Source organism: Ruditapes philippinarum, unplaced genomic scaffold (genome assembly GCF_026571515.1).
Source record: "Ruditapes philippinarum isolate M1 unplaced genomic scaffold, ASM2657151v2 ctg382_1_1_1_1, whole genome shotgun sequence".
Lineage (NCBI taxonomy): Eukaryota > Metazoa > Mollusca > Bivalvia > Venerida > Veneridae > Ruditapes > Ruditapes philippinarum.
Window position 1 is genome coordinate 337001 of NW_026864643.1, and position 18798 is coordinate 355798.

Here is an 18798-nt window from a genome sequence, read left to right on the forward strand (position 1 = left end):
GGCATAATGTGTCTTAAAAGTTTAGAAATCTAAGTATATATATGCAATGATACTGAAAACGCACACATTTCATCCAGTTTTGGATCATCAGGTAGCATGTCAGATTCATTACCAAAAAATCACAATCTAGGAAAATCTCAGTTTCATGTAAAATACGGCATAAAAGTTTACTAAATAATTGAATACTTTTTACTAAATAATTGAAATCGAACTTTTCTTAATCGAACTTTATGCTTTTCTGCTACTGGCATATTTAATTACATTTTCTAGTGATTTGATATTCTAAAATCATTCAAAACAAGGAAATCCTTTTTAATGGGCTTCGCATGTAAATTCAATATACACTAAAACAAAAGAGGTTTGTTTTATATATTGTTTTAATACAAAATGTATTTGCGTTTATCTAATTATCATAATGCAAATTATGATGAAACAGGTAAAAAAACAGAATTGACAGATATTTAATTAACTTATAAATTTAACAATTACTTGCTTTGCCTTAAGTAGTTTCTACCATGCTCATTAATCTTCTGTCTTTCACTAAACAAATTGAAAGAAAATTTATTATGAAATTTATCATTGTCAGCAAATAAAATGCTTATTTTAGCGGGTTTTTGTTATTATCTAGAAAAATACTTTTTGGGGGATTCTTATTTCTCTCTATTCAATAGCACGGTATCATTATTGTTAAAGAAAGAATATCAACCAAGTTTATTGATAAAAGAGGACTATAATAAAGTATAACTAAATTTATATTTCAAAAGAAGAAGATATCAACTGCATGAATAATGACTTGGTAAATGAATCACGAAATGAATGTAATTACAGGGCTATGGGTCACGCCCAAATAATCGGGGTGGCGAGGATTCCTTTTGAGAGACAAAAATTCATTTTTTGCACCCGTTTGATCTAAGAGCGCTAAACGGAGGAAAAACCCAAAGACTATGATTTTTTTCCCTCAAAAAAAGTGGGTTTTTTTTAAAATTGGGTTATGTTTTTAAGTTGTAACACCCAATTTGCCAGAATAATATTTCCTGTTAAGGCGCCATATGACCTAAATCATGTTGATGTGCCGTAAAACCAAACAACCAAACCAAAATAGTTTGTTTGGAATTTGTTTGGAATGTCCGACCAACACTGTGATTGTCATATGACGAATTTCAAGTTTTATTTATGCAAGAGGATTTCAAGTGCCCATAAGCTCAGTTTCTTGTTTTCTTATTCCATCAATCACAACATGTTTTAGGATTTGTTAACTGCTTTCGGTCTTATGTAAGGCAGCACTTGAAATTTTGTTTGATTATGCTGCGAGGCTAACCTTTATTTTCCATATTTTTTAAGATTAACTTTTTATTACTGCAGCAAGCAATACAAATTTACATCTATCTGTAAGGGTAATAACAGCAAAAATTAAAAGTTATGCACATATTTAAGCCCACTATTTAAGATGTTACATAACCTATTATTGCAGTCTAATTTTTCAACCTTAATAAGTGCTGCATCCAAATGTCACTGAAGGACCAAAAATTATAGAACACTGACGTAAAGTACGGGGCAACATTTTCCACTGCCACACATAACCTTGACATGGAAGTTGGACATGATCCCCCGGAAGCAATTACTCACAACAAAATTACAAAGAGAATTGCAACTCGTTTGATTGAGTTGTCCATAGCAGGGATAATGTATACGTGCAACATCCCTCACGCCCCCTAGCACCGGCTTGAGCGGTTTTCGTTCTTTTAAAAAGGTATATGACTAACAAATCTAGATGACATCCCTCTGAATCAAACACAATTATTTTTTTCCTGTGAAAAACACAACTCTTAAAAATGGCGGCCGCTTACATTTAACAAAGCCAGGTCTAATATAAACTCGCAGTAAGTAACAGAAATATGGATGGATGGTTGCACTTTTTCTCCCAATAAAATGGTTTGCTTTTAGTATTAAAACAAGCGATCATTCATATATTTTTAATAAAATGAATTATATCACGGCCATTTAACGTTGATTGTCGAACTAATTTTTCAGCCCAAGACATCTTGTTTCTAATGAGAAATCCGACTAAATGAGGCTCTCAATGGGGAAAACAGATTTTAATATTAACGTTAATATTAAGGAAATTTCGTTTTTACATTGTTTTTAAGCATAAATAAAAAAATTTTTTTTTTGTTTGTTGTGTAAGATGTAATTTTATTTTATCTCGTGAATTTTAAAAACAGTATTCTCACTCGTGGCTACGCCACTCGTGAGAATACTGTTTTTAAAGCCCACTCGATGAAATAAAATGTCATCAAACAAATATCCTCTATTTACTCCCGGGTTTAACCCGGGGTATATACCCCTTTTGCCTATTCTTCAAAGCTTATTGCTGTTGTTAATGCTTCCAAGGAATCACTTTATTCCAGATATTTTTATCAACTTAATGGGATATTAGATAAGACTATAATTTATACCCCATGACATCCAGAACGAGAAAGAAAGTGATACATTAAATAATATTTTCCCAATATTACATTAGCGGTATCAGAATCTTATTCCTCAAGTCCATAATCTAATCAGTTTTTGAAATAACACATTTTTACCAATAAAGAAAAATATAAGGACCTAGAAATTGAATTTGCTAACATTAATTAGCATCTGTTCATTGAATTTGAAGTAAAGTTTGATCAGAATATTACGATATTAGCAAATTTATTATCTAGGCTAATACAAAAATCAGGAAGAAGGTTTTCGAAATCCCTTATTGTATTTTATGTCAAAACTGCCAGTTAAAACTTACGTGTGGGATAATAACAATTTCTGAATAAACAAACATCTCCATCAACCTAAAAAGAAAAAAAAGAAAACAAAAAGAAAACAACAACAACAACAAATAAACAACATGAAAAAAACAAAACAACACCAACAGTATTGTAGTATTAGTATCAGAACAGCACTAAGCTTTGTGGGAAACAGTAAAAAATCATCCCGAGGAAACGCCTCGGGTAACAATTTTTACGAGGGAGGATATTTTTGCTGTTATTCACAAACCTACCTGTTATTTCTTTTTTTATTTTGCTATTATTATTTTTTCCCCAAGTGATATAGTACACGTGTGTTTGCAACTAACTGTAAGTAAAGTATAAAACTAGTCTAGTAAGTCTTGTAAAATATGTGTCAAATTTATACAGTCGACAAATGTTTTTAATTTAAATTAGAATTAAACATTTGCCTGTTATATGTGTTATTAACTTCACTCAATTATAAAACAAATATTTAAACATTATAAAACTTGTGCTCATTGATTTTTATCAGCATTAACATTCAATTCTATCAGGATAATTGCTTTCCTCATTGGTGTTTGCAGACAAAAATAAATGTAATTATTCAAATTAGATCGATATCGTAATATCGAAAATGCTCATACTGCGATTATTTTAATTTTTAGGAATTTTACCTTTACTGCACATTTGATAAATTTGCTTGATCGTCTATTTTGGATTCACTATGAATATGCATTTTAAAATATAATCTACTTTGAAATCTATATCCAGTATTTCTGCCGCCTTTCTTGGAATTCTAAGCCTCAAATGTCTTTTTAATTCAATTTTATAAAGCGGTAAAAACATATCACTGTCATCGATTATCGCTTGTCTACAAAATATATATTATCACAAGTACTATAATATAGATTGTTTCCGCCAACTGAATCGTAATTGTTAGATTTTAAAGAGAAAGATTATGCTATAACTCTATCTAAAATGCTCAATACGAGAATAACACACATACAAGGCGTTGTTTCTTTGAGCAATAAACTTTAAACATATTGCTTAGGACTAGCTGGCCACAGACGGACACGAGAGTGTTTTAATAAGCTATTTGCTTTAAACACATTGAACTAAAACAAATTCATTTTAAATTCTATTAAGATAAAACAAGAATACATTATAATTGCGTAAGCTGAAACAGTGTTTTCATATCGGTTTTGCAAACAATTATAATTCCCAAAACAACGAGAAGACTGTAATTTAGGTAATTTAAAAATAGAAAACATTTCCTTTGAGTACATAATATTTTTTGGGATGTAAACAATTATTGGAATAATATATTGACAATATTTTATTTAAGGTAAAAAGAAAATTATTTCCTTTTGGGAACATATTTGTTGTTTTTTTTGTTAGATATATTCCCTTTATATCATTTCAGCAATGTTCTAAATGATATATAGGCAATATCGTATGTCGTTATGAAAATTTAAATATTTGTTTACATTACATTGTATTTAAACGTTACTTAAAAATCGAAGATCGTTTTGAAAAAACTAAATTTTAATTAAGTTTATTAAAACTCTGTATACAATTAAGTTTATATATAAAAAAACACGCTTTTGTCTTACCAAAACGCGTTTGAAAACAACTTAATGAAACAAGCAATTAAGGAGATACAACATTCAAAATTGTCTGATAAAATAATATTTCCTTTCTTAATACTGGCTCACTTGTCCCTAGTATGATTGTGACTTAAGATGGTTTTTTAGACATACTTTCCAAAAAGACAACTTTTTACTTTTTTTGAAATTTGAAAATGAAGAAAATTTTTTTTAAATAAAAAAACCCAGAAACATTAATCATTCAAGGGAATTTTGAAGTTGTTTTAACCCTAATTGACAGACACAAAAACCCAAAACCTTTCCCAAACGATATTAATTTTTAAATTGTAAAACGGGCTTTGATGTTTAAAATGTAAAATTACTTTTTTCCCATTCCCAATTGGGGAAAAATGAAAATATTTAATTTAACTTTAATTGAAATAAGAAAATTAAAGTTAACGGTTTTTAAAAGGGGCACACCCTTTCAAAAGTTTTTCAAATATGAAAAAAGCAATAAAAAATGAAATTGTCTAACTTTCTTAAAAATCTTTTTACATAAAAGAATGTTATATTTTCAAAAAGATGACTTATTTTAAATGATTTTGATATGATAAATAATACTGTTTTTGTCCGAATACTTATTAATTCCATACATATAGATATGGTTAAAATCGCGAACATGTATCCACACACTTTCAAGCAACATCAAATATATCTTTATCTTGTAGTGGTTTGACTCATGTTTGACACAAAATAACATCAATTTACAAATTTTATAGTATTATACAAACTAATTCAATTTAGTTTGTTTAAAATTCAGATTAAAACATGCACGCGTGGTGCCAAAAACTATTACAAAATATTCTCAAAGTATAGCCAATTTTTATTTCCGGACTTTAAAAAAACATTATTCGTTTATTCATACTGAAGGGCCTGTGTTCCTTTTATTTGAAAAAAAAGATGAAAAAAATATCAACAATGTTTTGACCAAATGTTTCTGTCAATTATTATCTTTAAAGTCGTATCCTTGTATCGCTATATCACAAATAAATAAAATGTTTTCCAATTTCAATCTTGAACCAAATTGCATTCAGCTTAAATAAAACCTATTACAAATCTTAACTTTATTTAAGAAAAAAACATTGCCTAGAATGTAAAATGTCATTTTGATTCACTATGTTTGTGTGTAGAAATGACATCACCAAAAGTAAATATTTATTTAAATTGATTGTTACTTATATAATATCTTAATGAATGTTTTGACATAAGATTTAGTTACTTACTTTGACCAACATTTCGGGTTTACGCCTTTGTCTGAAGATGTCTTTAAATTGAAATTTAATTATAATTTTGTCGTTTCTTTTCAAAAGAAAATTCATAAATGTGTATCTTTTCTCTTTTTCCCAGTACATTGAGAATAAATATGCCCTACATCTAAAATAATTTTATAGAATCTCTCATTGTATTTTCACCACTATCATCTCCCTTAGCCAATCGTTTATTTTTGTACTTTAAAAAGCTATAAACTTTAAAATCCCTTGTGAATTAATTGCATTTATAATCATAAAATCTCTATCAATCCCCTAAGCTATATGAAATTTGACATTTTAAGTTATTTTGCTTAATTCGATTGAATAAGATTTAGAGAAAATTTATGAAATAAAAAAAGATTCATTATCAAACTGAAAAATTATGAAAATAAAGCCCGGACAGAGATTCATATCTTGGACAAGGAAGATGTTAAAACAATTGCTAACGTCCAAACGCCTTTTAAGGCCAAAGGTCAACATTAATATTCTGTTTAATTATCGGTGCTTTTGATGAATAAGAGAACCAATTTTTCATGTAAGAAATTCATTATCTCACCTTATCATTAATGCCTTTTGTTCTTATTTCCTATATTTCAACCTAAAATATATTTTAATGTACGAACATCGGTTCTTACAACATGCACTAGTTGTAGAACATTCCTTTAACAACATAAAAATTGAATTGCTGATAATTAATCTATCCAATTGACCAATTTTCTTGACAATTCTTATCTTAAATCATGTTTATGTATCGCTTTTATCAGCTACTTACCTGCAATACTACTTTTCTTGAATATCAATATGCTGAAATAAATGAGCCGCGCCATGACAAAAACAAATAATGGGTTTTTTCGACAGCATGGGATCCTACCAGCCTGGCATCCGCGCAAATCTGATCACGATCCATGCTGTTCGCTTACAAACCCTATTACAAGTAGAAAACTGATAGCGAAACATCATTGTTCCTGATCTGATCTGGATCTATGCTTACGCTAAACCCATTATGTTGGTTTTGTCATGACGGGCTCAAAAGTTGATTCAATACATATATAGATAAGATGAAAACGTTATTAATGCATATTGCTATAGCCTATTTAATATATTTCAATTTAATATTTTCTAAAACCCCCGGTACAGTGACTCAAGATCCCGAAATTTTTAAAAAGATTTTTTATTGCTAAAAAAAATGCGAAAAAAATGCGTGTTTTTTAATATTTACATTCGGGTTAAATTTAAACTTTTTAAAAGCTACCCAGATAGGGAAAGTTAAAAAATTACGTGTCGATCGGGCCTGAAATAATTCACCCCTTTTTTCCCAAGTTAAAAAAGTCGAATTGCCTTAAAGGGTTTTTTTTGCGCTTAAACCAACCAAAAAAAACAGCTCTCAAAATTAATAAACAAATATTTTTTATAAAATTTTTAAAAAGAAAAGTTTTACCAAAATTTTTCCTTTATGCACTGCATAATGATGCAATAAACAAAAAAAAATTTTGGTTCCATTTTTAGATTTGATCATTTGAACTAAAAAAATAAAATATTTTAAAAAAAGAATTTTTGGATCTGGGCGTATATGTTTAACTTTTTACTCTGCTAAAGGGTCACACAGAATAACCTGTGTAATTGTTTTTTGATTTTGCATTAAATAACATTTTACTAAGTTACAAGTTTCAATATTTATTAACGTTATTATGAGATTATTCTTAATCATTTCGAGTCAAATAACATGCACGAATTAACCTTGATATCCGAGTAAAAGTACGTGACTCGAATGCTTCCTTATTAATGATTTACAATGTCTTATGTATTGAGAAATGCAAGACATACCCCAATATATTTTGTAATCCCAGCCAAAAAAAACATTTTACGTTTTGATTTATGCAATGATCTAAAAAATATATCATCAGAAATCCATTCACAAGCTTAGTTTCATCAATCAATAACTTATTTTATTCTCACTGTTCAAACTATAATATAATTTGCCTTTGATGTCAAACTAATTATATTTTTTGCACTAACGTTAATCCTCTGTTACACATTGATTGTTGTATAGGTAAATACAGAAACAAAAAATATTTTGTACAATTATCAAAAAAGTGGAATGTAAATATGTGTGACGAGTAAACGTTATATTCAAAGTAATCATCGGATAAGAATTAGAAAATTATAATAACGAAAAATGAAGAAAGGAAAACAAATAATACAATAGAAGAAAAAAGAAAGAAAGAGAAAAGAAAGATTGCTTCACTGTTTCACTTTAAGTTTCAGAGAAATCGCTTTGATTCTGAATAAAAGTATGAACATGTTTTAAAGATATTGGCATTATCAGTATCTGAGATGTCCGGGTTGCCAAAAAAAGTAGCTGGTGTTGAGGGTAATCATCGAAATTATTTAGATTTCCAATAATTTTCTCTACATGTACGAAAGCGATTACATTCAAAGAGAAGTAATGAAAAGTTAGTTTCCATTTGACCACACTCACATAATGGCGATGGTGATATATTTTTTTAAGAAACAAATTGATAATTTAGGGAGCTACATTTTGTGCGTAACCTGTTGTGAAGTAATTTGATGTGTTTCCTATCACCAAAATTAAAAGTATTTTGGTGTAGTTTTCCTTATCAACGTGATAGATAATTTTAAAACATTGAAAGGGTTGGTAAATTCCTTATGTTAAGGGCAAGTTGTTCCATTCACGGAATTGAAGATTGGGAAAAAAAGAATAAAGTATAAAGATGTCCTTGCTGAAATTCCAAATAGTGTCGTTTGAATTTCTAAGGTTGTAACGAGTGTTTTGTTTGATACGGTATTGGGTTCTGACAAGTATTCTGGTGCAATGCCATGTTTGATTTTATAGAATAATGATTATATCAATGTTTATAACGTGTTTGTTCTAATGTTTCCAATTTAACTTCATTATTTAAGTTTTCAATTGAAACTAGTTTTGTTGCACCAGACACTATTCTAGCACATTCATTTTGTATTTTATCTAAGAGGTCAAGTTCATACTGAAATGCGTTTCCCCATACCACTTCCGCATATTCAAGGATTGGTCGGATAAACGATATGTAAATAATTTCAAGAGATTTACGGTCTAACATGAATTGCAGTTTTCTCATTATGTTCACCCGTGTCCATGCTTTTTCATTAATATATTCTATATGTGAATGCCACAGGCAATCGTGAGACAAAAATAATCCTAAGTTTTATGATCTTTTACTTCAGGTATAGTTTGATTAAGCATTTGAAGTGGTTGGTGATATGAATTTATTTTTCTAGGGACAATAAGGGAATCTGATTTAGACGGATTGAAAGTGACAAGAAGCCATTTTTCTGCCCATGAAATATTATTTCAATAATCTGATTGTAATTGCTGTGCTGCAGTTTGTGTGGTTTTTCAATAACAAGATAGAGACTGGTATCATCAGCAAAAAGATTAACATTGATTGAAGATCTTGGACTATATTCATTTATGTAGATGAGAAAAAGTAAAGGACCAAGGATTCGAACCTTGTGGAACACAGCTGAGAGAACACCCCAAGAAGATTTGGCATTTCTTAGAACAACACACTGGCGTCTGCAGCTTAAATAATCCCTGAAACCATTCAAAGATTTTTCCAGATACACCATAATATTTTTAATTACAGAGAATGCCTTTGTTCCAGACTTTATCGAATGCCTTGCTTATGTCCGAAGATATAACTCGATGCTTCGAGACCGTCATCAAGTGCTTTGCAAAGTATGTCATAAATATAAACAAGTTGAATTTACAGTTGAATCCCCAGGTATAAACCCAAATTACACAGGGTAAGAATTCTATTTCGCGTTCAAATGATTAAATAAATGCTTAAAAATCAGTCGTTCAAAAACTTTTTCCATAGTGTTTGAGCAGTGAAATTGGTCTATAATTAGAAGGGAGAGATGCATCACCTTTTTTAAAAGATAGCAGTAAACATGGGCTTCCTTTCCAAGAGGCTGGTACTTTTTACAGCAAGATAGAGACTGATTAAACAAATTAGTTAAAGGAATAGAGAGTTCTTTCGCGGCTTCATGCAAAATTTTATTACTAATTACCATCTGATCCAGATGCTTTGTCGACTTTAAGAGATTTAAGAATATCTTCAGTTTCAGATGCAGTTAGTAAAAAGATCGTTAATAACAGTGGACGTTGTTTGTGGACCTAGGTCAGGAACATTTGAGTCAGAATTATCAATATAGGTTTGATGTAAGAAATACTCGTTCAATAGGTTTTGCCTTTTGGTCTACAGAGAATACAATTTCCTGGTGTTTTGATTTTGTAATGGGGGAATTGTCGTTGTCTGTGTAGGTGAGATAAAAGATTTTAATATTTTTCCACCAGTCTTTTGAAGATAACGATTCCTGATTTAGTTTGTCCGATAATTTAGAGTAATAAATAGCTTTCGCCTCTTTAATCTGAGAATACTATTTGATTTCTTAATTGTTTTTAAATTTCACCCAGTGCATATTGGATTGAGTTAATTTACCTTTTTCTGTACAATCGTTTACGTCTACGAATATTTGACCAGTTAGTATTTGTTATCCATGGGGCATCTAGAGGTCTTACCATATTTGATATATTATATTTAGAGATTATTAAAATTTGATTTGAAACGTTGTCTGCGTATTTACTGATATTGAAAATCGAAACATTCTTCCCATTCGGAAACTGTTAAAATCATTTCGAAGCTTGACGTAATCACCACGATTGTATTCCCATATAGTGCGTTGAAAGCATTGTTGTTTTGGTTTGCGGAATTTAGAAGACAAAAAACTGGAACATGGTAACGCTGTTCTTGGTCAAGGATGTGTTCGCCTACTCCAGATTTGATAATAGTATTTTTATTTGAAAACAAAAATGAGATCGATCAATGACTGACTCGATTTTCTGTGAAGTGAGTTGATTCTTCAAATTATTTGTTCCATCTATTGAATTGTTGACAATTGAAAGAATTTTTCTATTTGTGTTAGTATTCAATGCGTCATAGTTAAAATCGCCTGTAACAATGATATCATTAATATCTGTGTCAACAGCTAATGAGATAGAGTCTTCAATATCATTATTGTAAAGTGTGTTGGAGTTAGGAGCGCGATAGAAAAGACTGATCAGGACGCGTTTGTTATTTTCGAGTCTGAGCTCTATCCAAATATTTTCTACACGGTTTAGTTCTAAATCATATCACCTTTTATAATGCAAGTTGCTTTTAACATATAACATAACTCCACCATGAGAATCAAATGTACGATCTTTCCTTTCGGGTTTATGAAATGACAAAAGCAAGAGGTCCTCAGACGATACCGAGTCGTTAAGCCATTTTTCCGAGAAAGCGAGTATGTCAAACTCTAGAGTTCAGTAAAGAGCAGGTCAAGTTTATTTCGTACACTTTGAACATTTAAATGGACTAAGGAAAGATGATATCTGAAACTGGAAAGAACGTCTAATTCAGTAGAATTTGTGGAAACAGGGCCAGGGTTTTCATGGATATCTCCAGATTGTAACAAAAGAATGGCGAGCCTTGTACAAAGAGTCATAAGAGAAATAAATATCAATGCATTGTATGTAAAGCATTTATTATCATATACGCATGAGTGGTTGAAAGTAAATTTCTTTAGAGGCAGGTGTATTTTGACCTTAATATTTGAGGATCTCATGATCTCAATGTATAAAGAGAAAATGTTCGAGTGTGACAGAGTACTTACGCCCAACAGAAAGATAATAAAGGAAAGTATAGAAGGAAATAAGAGGAAGGAAAAATGCAAGGATGAGAGAACATGTCCCTGTAACTGAAGAATGGGTTGAGTTTCGTACATTTATGCTATTATTAAATGGTGACTGAATTGTAGTGACATAGCCGGTAAACTTGATGATTTAAATGTGTCTCTATAAATAATATAATTAACTAAAATAATAATAATTACAAATTATTGCGATTTCTGGACATGTTATTTAAAAACAATTGTTCTGGTATCTATTTCTAGCTGCAGTAAGTAAACATACAAATATAAAGTATTTAAACATTACTTCCAGTCAAACAATAAGTTATCCATGAAACAGTGCACAAATAGTTTGCATCATAGCTTTCGAAGCCAGAAATTATTGAAGACGAACTGTATTTCATAGATAGAAGTATAACTTGAATGGATCGTAACATTTAATATGTATGAATCATACAATAAAGCTTTGTATATAAAGTTTTAGAAAATAAACGTATACAAATATACAAAGGGATTAAATGAATTATCTAAAATAACTATTATAAACAAGATACATGTGCTAGGGGCTTTGGAGATGTTGCACTTTTAATTATCTCACATGTACAGGTACAATCATAACGATAGAGAAAATAGTTATTCCTAATGAAAGTCCAAAACAGCAAAATTGAAAACCAAGACTGTAACTTTCATTGTTCCAGAGGTATCTTATCTTTTTCAAAAATTTTAAGATTCATAGAAAACGTCTTTCAAGATTTGTTATGGTATTGACGAACCAAATCTTATACTCTGTAACACAAAGCATAGAAAGATATTCTGTTTGTATATAAACAAATTAATAATTAATAATTATCGTTAACATTTTATAGACTAAATGTATTTTTTGTTTTGATATATTATGTATATTAGTCAAACAAATTAACAAACATGTAGTATCGTACACAATCAAAACATGCATCGCCGCTGTACATGTAAACTTTTCCTAAACAGAACGAAACCCTATAATAGGTGCTAAATCAATATCAGTCATCATCAATTCTCTTTTAGTGCTGTAATAATTCACACAACCTTGAACTTGTATACGCACAGAGTCTATAGATGGATCAAGTACAAGGTCGACCCATAAGGCAAATAAAATTGCTTTGATGCTTGCATATTAATCACATTTATGTTTTCAGTCATTTTTTCTGCCTGAAACTTATATATGACCTTTTCGCATTAGGACTGTTTAGTTCAGCTTATCATTATACACTCTGAGGCTAGCCTTTTAGTTTTTTATTACAATGATAAATTGTGTAGAATTGTTCTCAACAAAACAAACATTGCTTAACGTTGTTTATATTATATATAACATTTAATTCATAATTATTATTTACAAAAGTACATTTTCACTGTGTTAATCTAAGGGCCAATCACTAAATCATGCATACATATCCATACAGATAGGAAATTTTTTTTAAAAGTCAAAATTTTGACAGAATTTAATTCATAAAACTATTTTTAAGTTGTATTATTTATTATCTATATTTTTTATATTAAGTGTTATTTAAATGTTATTGTCTTTTTTATTCCAATAAGTATAGAATTAGCAGATGTTGCTTTTTTTCTTCATCAAATGCCATATACGGGTTTTATCTGTAAACTCTTGCACTCTTTTCACTGAAACAACAAACTAATGCCGTAGGAAAATATGAAACGATCAGCTATATAATATTGTCACTCATGGGTCATCATTAATTATTTTTTATGAGAATAGACGGGAGTAAAACTTTATAAAAAAGTATGACACGATATTAGCAACATCTGTGTTCCTAAGGCTATTTGGCATCACTATATAAGTTACTAGGTTTCAAACTTGTTTACCGTGTCTACCTTTCGTAAAGTTGTAAGGGTAAGTTGATGCTTAATCTTTTATTTATTTATTTTCAATTTTTACTGTTGTTTCTTTCATTAAACTTATAACAAAATATTGATGAGTGGTATTTTGAAATATTTTGTCAAAGTTATAATGCTGTGTATTTCATTACCTTAAAATGATAAATATTATTTAATATTCATTTGCAGGTAATATTGAATATTCATTCTCAAGTAGTATTAAATATTCGTTAGTATTGTTTATTCATTCTCAAATAGTATTGAATATAAATTATTATGTAACACAAAACAATTATTGTTTATGTGTTTTATTATGCGTATTATTCAAAGAATCACGTGTTTCCTTAACATAGTTAGAATCAAGGTGATTTCAGGGTTAATATTTAAAATAAATACAGACGCCTTAATGTTAGGACCAACTGTACAAAAGCACTCAAAATGAAACATTTAGCACATTTCTTATTACCAAGATATAAGTTCTAGATATAAAAATTGAATGATTATCAATGAGTGTTTAATAAGCAATAACGAGTGTTGTTTCTTTTCAACTAATAGTCGATTTGGCAAACGTCTAAATGTTACATCCGGCAAATAGATTTGTTTAGTTTTGAAATTGACTACTCACAAATTCAAATGTTTGCGATGTTTAAAACGTCACAACTTTAAAAATGTTCTTCTATCCCGGACATTTTTATTTTTTTAGAAATCATACAATCAACATGCTGAAAATTGGAAGTCTTCTCGTTATTGCTTTGGTGTGTCTGACTGTCGTAAGTGGAAACGCCATGCGTAAGTTTACTTTTTAAATATATCTGATATACAGGAATATAGTTTGAATACAATAATGATTGTAATATTAAGTAGTTATTTATGAGAAAAAAAATATTTCGATCTATATTAGGAACATAAAGATTATATTTTAAATGAGGAATATAAAGTTTTTAAACCTACTTTAGGAGCATAAGAATATCTTATCTACGTTATTATTCAACATCGGGGTTATAATATTTTTGAATAATTATATACAAAAGATACATAAGGTTAAGAATATACAGTAAGAAGAAATGGTATTTAAATCTACATTAGGAACATTATAGTTTTTAATTTATATTAGACACATAAAAAGTTAAGAATCTATATCAGGAACAAAACTTTGAATTTTCATTAGACACGTATGACTTTTTAATCTACACTTAGGAACATACGGTTTTGAATGTACGCTTAGTATTGACTGTTTTTACTATGCTTAAATCATTATAATTTTGATTTTACCAATTGATAAAATTGTGAAGTACTGAAGAAGTAGTACAAACAAAACATGTTTTCCTATAGCCTTACTAATATACTTTCTTCATATTATAGAATGTCAAGATGTATCACAGTTTAGTCCGTGTCCTGACAGTCTGAAGACAACAATTTGGACTTATAAAAATAACCAAGGAGCATGCAGGCGAAAAACAGGTTGTTACGCATCGGGCAAAAACGTCTTTACAACCGAAGCTGCCTGTAAAGTTGGATGTGGCCTATAATAAGGTCATACAAGCTGACATCATAAGAAAAAAAACACACTAAAATAATCATCCACAGACTCATAACGTACTAGAAGCAGACATAAAGAAAAATGAACGATGCTGATTTGACCTATCTTCGACTTCAAAATATCAAGGCAGCATATTTTATGAAATTATTCATTTTGATGATAAAAATGGTCCTACAAACTATTTATTTCTTTTTAAATATAACGGAGAGTTAAAATAGTTATAAAAATAAAAGTGTTTAATTATGTGGTTGTTTAGTTGTTTAATCCTCCTTTTTTATAGCATATCTATACTCTATAAGCTGGAATATGCTTAAAATGATGGCAGGGGCTTGCATTTAACAATGTTTCTAATAATATATTCCTGAAACGAACAGTCAACCTTTCCAATTATGTAATGTTTGGTAACCCTTAGTTGTATTCTTTTAACTTGTACATCGTTCATAATATGAACATTTCTCTTTTAAAAATGCATGTACAAAATTGTTTTGACGTTTTACTTTAGAATACAATTTACAACAAATCTATGATTGAAATTTATTTTTCGGCAAAATACATTTTACTTATAATTATGAATCGTTTCGAAACAAAATGAAGTAATTTAAAAGTGAAATGAAACTTAAATTTAAATTCAAATAAATTTCAACTAGCTTTCTGCAATTTTCTCGTATTGATAATCGTCAGTACTGAAAGCGACTCTGTAAATTTTTCGAGAAAAATCGTAATCCCCCCCGCCAGCGAAATAGACACTGTTTACACGCAATCAGCGTAGATTTCAGGAAAAACAATTAGCACGTCATTTATCTTATTTAATTGAGCAAAGAATTTCAGCAGAATGGATCGCATACAAGTACAGGACTAGACTACTAGGAGAGTATTATCTTATTAAAAATTATTATTATAGTACCATAAAAAGATACTTTTGAAATCAAAGCTTTTACATGTTTTGCGCTTGATATGATAACCACTGAAGGTGTAAGCTGTCGAATAGTGAGAATCAGTAGTAACTGTAACAGAAATAGCAGAAAGTCTGTAAAAATATTTTCATTTGAGAAAAAACACAAATTAAAATAAAATCTTTGAAGACATATCTCTATACAGTGTATTCAGTAAGAATTAAGAATACTTATTACATTTAAATATCATTATCTTTAAACACATAGATTTAGAAATTTAAACTGAGTAATACGTTGTTTTTTTTCTAAGAAAAAAGTTCAATAGAGTTGCTTTTAAATTAATTGAAATAGTATATAAAGCATAGATGGGACTTTATATTCATCGTCAGACGTTCTTTTCGATAAAGAAAAATCGTCAATACTCCACACACTCAAAAAATTCAAACGAAATAAAGAAAATACGAGGGCTGTTCAATAAATACGCGGAAAAGTGTCGCTATTTCCTTATTTTCCAAGTTAGATGAATAAAACTTATACAGTAATAGAGAAAAACATATTTTGAAAATATACAGCAAATATTGTCGTTCTGGCATGAATCATATGTTAACAAACGGTCGTTATGGTAACCACATGTAGCGATTACCGACCCACTTTTGTTCATTTTTACAAATAGTCACTGGTTAATAATGACGTCGCATTTTAACGTTTACAGTGCGATTTTCACCAAACTTTGCATAATTACGCGGAATATGTTGGCGTTACGCACATGACGTCATGTTAGTGTGTGACGTCATTTAGGCGTTAAGCGGCCATATTGTTTAGTGCGTATGGGTTAAAATGGCATCGGAACAACGATCTTCAATAAAATTTTGTGTTTTGAACGGTTTTTCAAAGAAAGAAACAATGTTAAGATTACAAAAAGCATATGGTGATCAGGCGGCGATGACGAAAACAGCAATGTACAAGTGGTTTGCCCGATTTCTAGGCGGCCAACAAAGCATCCATGACGACAAACGCAGTGGACGTCCCAACGTAAGGTCAAATTACGTCGCTGTGATAAAGGAGCTGCTTGACAATGATCGTCGGATAACAATTCGCGAAATACACGAAATATCGGATTGTAGCATTGGCACAGTGCATCGCATTATTCACGATGAACTCAATATAAGACGCCTGTGTGCCAGGTGGATTCCTAAAATGTTGACGGACGAACAAAAAGTGAAAAGGGTGCGATGTTGCAATCAATTTCTCAGACGCTTTCATAGGGAAGGTGAACGTTTCTTGTGACGGATAGTGACTGTTGATGAGACATGGATCAGCCTATACGAACCTGAAATCACAGTCTTCTATGTGGAAAACTCCAGGATCGCCTTCACCTAAGAAGTTTAAAGTCGGCCCATCTGCAAGGAAACAGATGTTCATCGTCTTCTTTGACGTCGACGGTGTGATACTGAGCCACGCGGTACCCCTGGGTCAGACTGTGACGGCGAAGTATTATTCTAAGGTGAATAAATTTATTTAATCTATAATAAGATATTCATTATTATGTCAATACATTACCTAATAATTATTTATATTTGTGTAAGTAATTATGAAAATAAATTATAACGACAATTTACTTATGATTGTATTTCTTTATGCTTTCAGATTCTGAGACGCGATTTTATGAGGGCGATGAGAAAGAAGCGGGCCACGAAAATCGCCGACACGATATTTCATCACGACAACGCACCGTCTCATCGTGCGGCCGAAACACAGTACACAATCAGGAAACTCGGCTTCGAAGTCCTCGAGCACCCGGCCTACAGCCCTGACCTCGCACCATGCGATTTCTTTCTGTTCCCGACACTGAAGAACGTCCTGCGGGGAGAACACTTTGATGATGTGGACGAGTTGTCCTACGCGGTGCAAGGTGCAATTTCAGAGATAAATAATGGCTCCTACTTTAATAGTTTCATGTCATGGATCAACCGTTGTAAAAAGTGTGTTTCCTTTCACGGAGAGTATTTCGAGAAGGACTAGGTGCGTGTTTTGGGTGACTCTCATACATGCGTTGAGCGCGATGTCGTTACGACGTTGGGCCGGTTTCACTGCGATTACCTTAGAAATACTTGAAATTGTACTATTAATTTTGTGTACATGTTTATTATATGTTTATTTACAAAATGTAAAGAGAACGTCAATTTCCCATGAATATTAAAAATAAGGCAGCACTTTTCCGCGTATTTATTGAACAGCCCTCGTACACGTAGATACTATGGATGCATTTAAAGTAGCATATGAGGGTTTTGATTGATTTATGCCATATAAAAGTATCGCTCAAAGTGCCTTCGATACTCAAAACAGCTCGATCTTTCTTTAGCAATATTTAATGCACGAAAGAACAATGTGTGGGGTATCTCCATGTTAAGGTGGCATATAATGATATAATGTATTTGTTAGAATTCTTTGGAAATTGGTCTTTGTATTATCACATAACGGTCCTTTATATTCCGACTACAAAAGTTGCTTTTACGTATGTATTTACAAACTATTTCATTCACGTTCTTATACCTTTATTCGTATAACCTGTTTCATTCCATCATGATGCTTTGCTATTGATCTTTTTAAAGAATTTATAAAACACGTCATGAGATTTAAATTGAGATATTTTAGAAATAGCCGATAGAATAATTAATGCAGTATTTGTAAGCATTATCAATTTGCTTATAATCTTAAGGGCAACATGTTATTTTGAATTAAAAATGAACTAATCCTCAGTTTTCTCGGTTATGTAATGTAACAATAATTATATGGTCAGATGGAATGCACGCAGCATTCTTAAATGTTCAATTAACCTGCAAAACACAAAAATATTTCTTTTAAATACGGAATATTTGTCATGAATACAAGTTAAAAGCAATTCCGAGGAAATGTAAAAAAATCATCAAAAATAACATTATTATTACTTACTTACATTAAAACCTATCAGCTAAATAGAAAAAAAACACAATCCGAAATAGACACAATTTAACATGTTGAAGGCACAACTTGATTGAGATTGTTCATGGACATTAGTGGCAAATGCAATTTACTGTCCATACTTATTTTGTTAATTCTCTT

The 18798-nt window shown here is 30.5% G+C and overlaps 1 long non-coding RNA gene across 1 annotated transcript; it reads left to right on the forward strand.

Annotated features, from left to right (window-relative positions):
* Positions 1–13216: 13216 nt before the first annotated feature.
* Positions 13217–15007, forward strand: LOC132726364 (uncharacterized). Its single transcript, XR_009625182.1, has 3 exons — positions 13217–13279; positions 13967–14052; positions 14626–15007. It is a non-coding gene; the product is annotated as an uncharacterized LOC132726364 (long non-coding RNA).
* Positions 15008–18798: the final 3791 nt, after the last annotated feature.